This window comes from Calidris pugnax, unplaced genomic scaffold (assembly GCF_001431845.1).
Source record: "Calidris pugnax isolate Ruff unplaced genomic scaffold, ASM143184v1 scaffold107, whole genome shotgun sequence".
Classification (NCBI taxonomy): domain Eukaryota; kingdom Metazoa; phylum Chordata; class Aves; order Charadriiformes; family Scolopacidae; genus Calidris; species Calidris pugnax.
In genome coordinates, this window is record NW_015090901.1 from 1,478,075 (window position 1) to 1,487,244 (window position 9,170).

Here is a 9,170-nt window from a genome sequence, read left to right on the forward strand (position 1 = left end):
GTTTTTTTTATCCCTGAGATTTCAGCAATGAAATATAAAAAGAAAAATGGCTCTGTGTTTCTGGTCCCAGCCCAGGAGAACACGATTCTGACAATGAACTCCTGCAGAGTTTTCAGTAAAGCCTCTTAAGTTTCTTGTGCCTGAGGGAATAGCAATAAACTCTCTAATACCCACAACTGTCTTCAAAAGATACTGTTGTACACTTCAGTTTCCGAGTTAGGCACCATTTGAATTAGTGCTCAGTTTTAAATGCTTCCCAGTTTCAATGCAAACTCACGTGATGATCTTGATGCTGTTTTTTTTCAGGGCACAGAAGCCTAACAGCAGCGGTGCCTCCTTGCCTTGCGATACCTGAACCACGGTGTTTTGCCGAGATACAATATGTAGAGTCACAATGGAAAGAATTAGAATTAAATGCCAGGACAGCACTGCTCTGGTAATGAAATTATGTTCTATTTGTAACAGAATTCCCTCGCGTAGACAGAGCTCACTGATAAAATGGGGAAGGAAGCTTTTCTCACAAAGAAATCTAATAATTCTTCAGAGTAGAATTCCTTGCATCTGTTAGGAAGTCGTCAGTCTGGTTTCATAAGAGAGAAGATAAATCCTCCTTGAATAGATAGTCTACGTTGAATTTTATTGTCTATCCTCAGGCTACAGTCCTGCTGAAGGCAAAGCTTTCTTTGAGGAGATTGTAAACATTTAGTGCAAGAACATTTCTTTTAATGGAAGAGGAAGAAATTTGGCTCATGACTTACACCACTTTTGTGTATCCACCTGCATTAGTGGAGAGTAAAACCTCTTAAGCAAGCAGCTTGATAAACTGCAGCGTCCCAGAGCTCAACATTTATTCCAACAAACTTTACCAACATATTTGCCCAATAGGAGTGATATTTGCCTAGTAAACACTTTTGAGAGAGAAAAAGATATTAATTAAAAGCAAGCAATAAAGTCAGAGGTATTTACTACTATTTCTCTAATAATTCTCCTTTTTTAATAAACAGAACCAAAACCATAGCTGGTTAGATTAAGTTTTGCAGCAACAGTAGTGGCTTAACAATTGTCTACCAGACGCTGGTGTGGAAAGAGACACACGCAGAGAAACAATTCCATGGTTAAAACACAGAACTCTTATCAGTTGTTCTCATGTCTGTTTTCAGATTTGCTGGTATTTTTTTCCTGAGAGCTGATGTCCTGGCTCATTGCAGGGGAGTTGGATTAGAGGACCTTTAAAGGTCCTTTCCAAGCCAAACCATTCTATGATTCTATGATCCAGCTCATTACAGTACTGATCCTTAAGAAACATCACCAGGAAGACTTTGAACCATGGACCACTACTGTCCTTCAACCAGTTTTTCCCTCACTTTGTTGTCCACCCATCCAGTTCACATCTCCTTAATTTGGCTACTAAGATAATATGCGAGACTGTACCAATAGCCTTTCTCAAGTCAAAGCGAACATCACCCATTCCTCTCCCTTCATCCATAAAAACTATCATTTCATCATAAAAGTCAATCAGGATTTTCAAGCTTTTGGTAGATCCAAGTTGATGATCTTGCTCTTGGTAGATCCATGCTGGCTGTTCAAATTTTTCTTCTTCACATGCCAGTAAACAGTTTTCATGAGGAACTGCTCCATGATCTTCCTAAGGACCAAGATCAGGCTGACTGGCCGTTCCCTTCCTCCCTGCCTACCCTGAAGATGGTGTAGTGTTGTCTTTTTCCTGTCATATTAGTTTGTTCACGAGAATTAGTTGTAAAAGGTTACAAAATCCTCAGGCAAATGTTAGGATGCCAGGGTCCTGGTTTAAGAAAGAGGTGTTACTGAATTTTGAATGTAGATGAGAACTCTGGTTTCTCAGCAAATACTAAATTCTCATCCCTGCTGCTGCAGTTTAATGAAACAGGAGGGCAACACAACAGCATCCTGGGAATGAAAGGGGCAGCCAACTCCCCCTCCATCTCCTGCTGCATCACTGAGCTTTGTGTCAGCCTTTTGACGGTTGCCAGGACCATCCAAAATTAAACCATTTAACAATTTAACTCAGTAACCCACCCGAAAGCTAACTAGTCAAAACAAAACAAAAGAGGCTTTTTAAAAAAAAAAAAAAAAATAAATAAATCAGGCTACTGAATCGGCTCATGAACAGAAAAAAATCATGGCAGACTAGGCAAAAGGGAGGATAAGAGGTAAGGGGAGAGAAAAAGACTGTGCCTTTCTGATGGCAAGAAGCCAACAGATCAGCTCAGATGTCTGTGAAACGGCAACCTAAATTATATATAGAGGATCCTAAAATAGTTCTCTAGAGCAACGGCTGGCCCAAGTAGCTATAGTCCTAAGCACAGAAAAATAATCTTTTTAATCGTTTTAAAATGGCCAGATGAGGGAAATTTAAATCTTACTTTTCTAGCTACTGAAGCAGGCGAGCGATGCATCCAAGCTTCTAACCTGTTTTTCAAAAAGGCACCACAGGGCTAGACAGAAGCTGGTTTCCCAGGCAGTATTCCACGGTCAGGAATGCCACAAATATTAACCAAAAGTCTCCAGCAGTCTTCCCACCCCGAGCATCCGGAACGGGGGAGAGATGACCCTTCAGCTGACATTTATTTATCCCGCACAAAATTTGAAGTAAAACTTCAGCTGAATGAGATTACATGCAAGCTGCCATCTGTGTTTATTCCATCAGGATTACCATTCTTTGTTTTATTTTGGGGAAAAAAAGTCAGACTGGGACCTTAAGGCTGCAGCATGTACAGACTTAAGGAGGTGAGGCGCTTGTGTTTGAAACTGCATCTCTTTGTTGGGTTTTTGGTTTTTTTTTTTTGTGGGGCTTTTTATTTCTGAGGCCATCACAGCTGTTTCACAGACTCTACAGCAGGTCTCTATGTTAGATGCGCTTTACATTTTGTAAAAGAACTTTAATTTTGCTATTCAGATTTTTTTTCCCCTAAATTGATCCCTGCTCTTCATAAACTCCCTTTTCAGCCTTTGTACTTTCTTCCAGTTACACAGTACCATTGGCTGTTGTCTAGGAAACGCATCTTGTGTTCTCCCGAGCATCCCGGCACCCTTAATGAAAGAAATCCCTTTGCATCTCTGGGTCACATCATGTTAATTCAGCAACTCTGTGTGAGAGCCAAGTGACTGATTTAGTGTGCAACCTGCAATGCAAAAATGCTCTTTACAAGGCTACCCGAGTGAAAGAGCTACCATAAGGAACCCTTCCTCACCAGCCCTAACAGCGGTTGGCCATACAGGGAAATTGCACACAGTCAAAGAATCACACAGATTCAGAGAATCACATCTTCTCGTACTTACCAAGGACAACAGCAAAATATTCAGCAACTGGAATGGGAGCAGGAAAAGGCCCAGAGCAGTGATATTTTCTCAAGACAAGCTCCATACATCCCCTTCAGACCGCTACGTACCATAAGTCTGTATAAGAAATCAGAAGCAGATTTTTGATATTTTGCTGTACAAGAAATAACTTACTAAAAAAAAATATTAAAAAAATCCAGGCCCAGACCTCAACACTTATTTCATGCTTTTTCACCTTGAAGATATGGCAAAGCTCTACCCAATTCATCTTTTCTCCTTTTGAGCAGAGGATTGGGTAGATTCATCGAGTAACACAGGTAAGACGAAGCAAGGGCAGAAAGTGGGCAGACAGGATCCTTGTCTGGAACTTGAGGGCAAGTTCAGGCAGACTAGAGCCCAGCTTCATATTTTATTTTTTTTATTATACAGAAATGATGCTTCCAAGGTCAGACTGCCAGAGAAGGATGGTTCTTAAGGTATAATGTCCTTGGAGCAGGTTTAACCCAGCTACATCGCCACCAGCTCTATGAGTTGTACTGTCACACCATGGGGTCCAGTTGGTTGAGTGTCGGCTTGGGTATTTTACAGAGGCTATGACTGGCTGAAATTCTTCCCTGTTTTAATTAGGAGGCTTTAAAGTCCTTTAAGAACATAATTTTCTCTGGGCCAGACGGGAAATCAATTTGAGAGTAAACCTACAAAATTCACCCCCGGATCATGAGCTATAGAAAACTGCTCAATATCAGCATCAACTTCAGCAGAACTATATATCACTTCATGGCTGAGAAAGATTATTTGCTAACAGCCTAGATGGAAAAAGACTGCTATTAAAAAAATTTATCTGTAGGGAAAGTGGACTGATGCCCACCCGAGTTAAGGTATTCCCTAAAATACAGCCACAGAGGTACTCCCAGCTGTTATTGTACTTTCAAAACTGTGTGATAATTGAGACTCTGGTCATATAAAGATGATAAAAAGACTTCAAAACCAGTTGAGACAGGAAAGTATTTAGGTCTCCTTATTAAATTTGTATTATTGTCACAAGAAAACAAAAATACAAATTGCTTTTTTTTTTTTTAATTAAAAACCATATGGCTGTATCAAGACTGCTCAGCTAATCTTGGTAGCAGTGAGCTGTGAGTGGAAATGCTTTGTGGTCCCTTACGATAGATGGGATACGGGATATTGCATCAAGGAGAAAGAGAGACACAGGCTGGACATTAGCAAGGATGCTCTGTGGGAATTAAATGGGGCCAGATCCCCACGGATTGTATAAAGGCTAAAGATCATTTTAGCCCACTGCCAAGAAGACAGCAGATACCTGAGAAATGTGGCAACAGAGAGCAGGAATGGATTTCAAATAACTCCCTTTTGTACAAATACAATATTTGTTCTCTGTGCCTTCTGACATCTTCTCCACGATTTTTTAAATGATACACCACACTTTTGGTCCTTTGCTCTAGGGAAAGCAAGCCTGCATTAAAATGATAATAAAAAAAAAAAGCCATAATCCTGGTGATTTATAGTCTCAAACTGCGGCTTGTAAATGATCCACTCTCCCCAGAATATTAAAGCTATTTGCCATTCAAACCCAGATCCGATTTTTGCAGAGGGCTCTCACATTAATTGAAGGTCAGATCAATATCACTATTTGTAGGGTGTTTGGAATACATGCCAGGAGACATTTCCATATTAAAATTCAACAAGACATTACACCAACAAACTCATTCTTGCCTGAGGTTAACCTTAAACAGGAAAGAGATATTTCAACTTGTTAATCTCATTCTCCTCCATATTAGCTTGTCATGTCGTTGGGCATGGCTTCTGCTTTTGCAAATTTAATTCGTGTCAAAGCTTGCCATTTTCATCGCTTGCTGTCACTACGTTAGGATTCTTGTTTACTTTCTCTCAGGACTGCTGTTTTCTGAAATCCCCAGCTGAAGAGAGGTGAGGGATTTGGCTGATTTTCACCACACAACACTTTGCAAACCAGTCCCCCACCCGTGATGCGATAGAGACTGGGCCACACCATCACACTTAGCCAGTGCCTCTCCCCAGATTTTCTGGCTGGAGATTTGCAACAGAAATCAAGATCTTTACCTAAAATTGATGCAAGCAAAAAAAAATGAGTTGCAGTAATTGCTAATCAACGAACTGGGACCCAAATCCTGCCCTCACCTTGCTGTTCATTGCAGTCAGACGTGTGTCTCTCATCTGTCAGCGTCTGGTGGGTCAACAAGCTCCCCGGGGCTGGGAGACAGCCTGGGTGACCTCTGCGGTGTTTTGTACTTCTATTAACAAGAAAAGTGCACCACAAATGGAATCAGAAATGTGAATGCTGTCTACTATAACCCTTTAAATGTGTCAAAAGTATTTTCCACTTCTCTCGTCGGATGTGAGTGCACCATCAGGAAGCCCGGGTAACAAGATCTGCAGGCTTTGCTTCTTACATAAAATGCTCATTGGTATTTTATGTTATTAACCTTTGCAGTAAAAAATCATCAGGTCCTTTTCCTCTTTCATTAAAAGCTTTCCAGATAGAAAAAAGGGTCAGTTCACCCCAAGTATGGTGCCCCCAGTGACCTCAAGAAGCTTTCTACAAAGGTGACTTGCATTCATCACTATACATATTTCTCTCTTCCCTTCCTCTTCTGCATGCATGAGGTAAAGCAGATGTCATTTGCTTTTTGAAGCTGAGCATCCCCAATTAAAATTACCAATAATCATTTGGATTAAAGGTTAACAGTTAGTTTCAGGATTTTCCATTTCCCTTGTATTTACCTTGACTTTTGGAGCTACCCAAGTGCTCATATATTTTGCCTCTCCAAAACGCTACTGCTTTTAAAAATGGATTTTCTTAAAAAAACGTGCCTCTGACTCTAAACTCTCTAAAAGTTTAAAGATTCTCTGAATGTCAGCAAAGTCCAAATACCAAGTTTACTAGTTTCGTAGCTTATAGTTCCAAGAAAATACTATTTCACCAAAGATGCAACATCTGACTTTGTAGCAAAAATGGAGGGAAAACCCCCCAAAAGAAAGCTTCAAAATTCTGCTTGCATTTTATGAGCGAACATCAAGATCTGTGACATGACTGATGACACATTTCACCTTGGATCCCTTACCATTTTCAGAAAGAGCAAAGCATCGCCAATGTGAAATGCAGAATTGAAAGGTTCTGTTACAGGAGACTGAAGTCTCAGAAAACACTTGTAATACAGAATTCACTCTTAAAAACTAAATGTCAAATATTCAGAGGATTTAATAAATTATGTCCACAGAAGCACCTGCAGCTATGCCAGTTAATATGTATGGAAGTTGGCAACCTTCATATGAGTGAGTATTTTCCCCTACAAGTTATTCCTATGAAAAGAAGGTATTTCCCCTTGGAAAAAATAAATGCATAAGGGGGAATATCAGCTTATTCTTACATTACATAGACTTTCCCTCCTTTAGAAGAAATTACATTTAAATGATGGTGGCAAAGTTTTCTTTGTTAAAGGGAGTACAGGAGAAGGGGGTGCTTTGAAGTGACACATTATTTATCATGTTTCCAGGTATGCAATTTCGAGAAATGTTAATGAAAGCTTATCATTGTGCAGCTCTTACCAAATTAAAAAGAAGCAACCGTGAAGTTCAGAAAAACCTGGAGAATTTTAAAGTACACAGCAGACAGCTTCTTGAACAGTCAGGTAATAAGCCCTGGAAGCAGCTGAACCTCATACATTATATGAGGACACCATATATATCTAGTACAACATCACTCTGAAAAAATATCAGTCCACAAAAGACTGGGCAACATTTGATAGAAAACCACCCAAGCCTCTAATTATGGTTAGGATTTGAAGGCATCAACGCCTTCCCAAGTTTTATAGAAAAGTTTAGAAGGATTGAAGTTGTGAAGATGTTTTTAGGGAGCTGCTCCACAGGGGGGAAAAAAACACCAAAACAACAAAAACATTGCTTTGGCTTGAAAGAGAAGCTGATCAGAAGCAAAAATCAACCATTTAATAGGGAAAAAGAGGAAACATTAAAACTATGAAACAGTCTTGAATGTGAAGACATACCAAGAACAGAGGCTACAAAAATGATCTTACAGAGTATCTTTTGAAAAGATACAAGACTGCATTAGTAAAGGTCAAATGAAAGGATGTGGCATTAAGCAAAATATGTTTAGAATTTTAAGATTTTTACCTCGCAAATATACTGAAAAAAAATAATCCTACCTTCAAAAAACAAAGATACAGCATCTGCATCAAATGAAAGGATGTGGCATTAAGCACAATATGTTTAGAATTTTAAGAATTTTACCTCGCAAATATACTGAAAAAGAAAATAATCTTACCTTCAAAAAACAAAGATACAGCATCTGCGACTGAACACAGCTCACTGTTGAAGACAAAGAAGACTCTTTGCCCAAACCATCCAAATGTAGCTGAGGATTCTCCTTTGGGAAGAGCGGTAGGTCCTGGCCCTTTACCTTATGCTCCCCACTGGACAGCTTTGGCCAGCAGGAAAAGGCCCACTCCTAACGCAGACCAGTTTACATATTCATAACTAGAAAAAACTGGTGAAGAACAGACATTTTTGTTAGTATTTCTGTTGCAAGATGCTATTTCCACAACAGCCACAAATTTGGACCAACATCACGCTTCCTTTGCATCACTTTGTGTGCAGGGGAAGATATGACACACTCTTGGCCTGTACAGAGCAAGCTGTTGTTTCCTTCCACCTTGACAGTTTATAACAGCAATTCTCACTTTCTGCTCCAAAGACACAAATGTTTTCATGATTTAAGATAACTTCTAGTTAGACAGTCTTGATACATTTACCTGGAAGTAAAATAGAGAAGCAAATTCACTTGGTAAGAGCCTACCTGCTCTTTAGAAAAAAGGTGACCAAATCATCATCACGGCCTAAATCAAGTAGATTGCCCTTAGCCGTACAAAGAGTTATTTGTAGTCTTTGAATTTCTGTCTCACGTTTCTGAGAATAAAGTGTTCTTATGTGTTAGAGTGTTCTTACCTTTAGAGAGCCTCATCTGCAAGCTGATGTTATTTACAGAATATTAAAAATACCAACAGCTCTTACCTAAAAGTTCCATTGCAGAAGACCATCTTTCTTCTTTCTCTGTGAATCTCCTTTGCTCTTACAATTAAAAATTTCTGGACTACCTCTGCCCATGAGGTCTACTTGATATGATATGGTAAAGCCATGATTTATCATGAACCTCAAGATGCATTATTTCTCTGTGGGGAGGTGTCTTCTGAATCCTAACTTCTAAAGTAGAGAGAAATTTGGTTGGTTTATTTTTTAAAGAAGGTATTTATGGCCTGTATGGCTGTAGGGAAGAAAACCTGAGTGAATATTAAGCATGGAAACCCTACTAAATTTGAAAACTGAAATGCAAAGCCATTAACCAGATGACTTCTGAATGTTTGGCACTGGTGATATTACACAGACATGATCTGTAGAAGTTCTTTCAAATTTAGGATACTTATCATCTGCCATACTGGTTTTCTACATAAGAGCAAGGCATGTACAGGTATGACTGAGTCTCAACGTTAACACCTCCATGGTTTTACAGATAATCTTGAAGTGAAATGGTAACCAAGGAGTAGGTGGGAACATCAGGTGAGTGTTTGGAGAAAACCTTGAACTATTTTCTTGGTTATGGGTATTCCCTACTCTTGGTTCCAACCACTACAGTGTTCTGTACAACCACATATAGAAAAGCAGAACTTGCACGGAGGCTACGGCAATTTCCTCTCAGAGAAGCAGAGGTTTGCCAAACGACACAAACAGCTTAATAGTTTTTACTTATTTTTATCTGTATTTGCTCTTAGCACATAATT

At 39.4% G+C, this 9,170-nt stretch overlaps 1 long non-coding RNA gene across 4 annotated transcripts in view; it reads right to left on the reverse strand.

The window, feature by feature from the left end:
* The window catches only part of LOC106891980, a 26,968-nt gene extending 19,076 nt beyond the window's left edge, over positions 1-7,892 (reverse strand). For all 4 annotated transcript variants that reach the window (XR_001412806.1, XR_001412807.1, XR_001412805.1 and 1 more), the window contains exons 1-3: positions 7,661-7,892; positions 5,497-5,609; positions 3,319-3,435 (exon numbers count right to left, since the gene is read on the reverse strand). This is a non-coding gene — a long non-coding RNA (uncharacterized LOC106891980). The remainder of the gene's footprint in view (positions 1-3,318; positions 3,436-5,496; positions 5,610-7,660) is intronic.
* Positions 7,893-9,170: the final 1,278 nt, after the last annotated feature.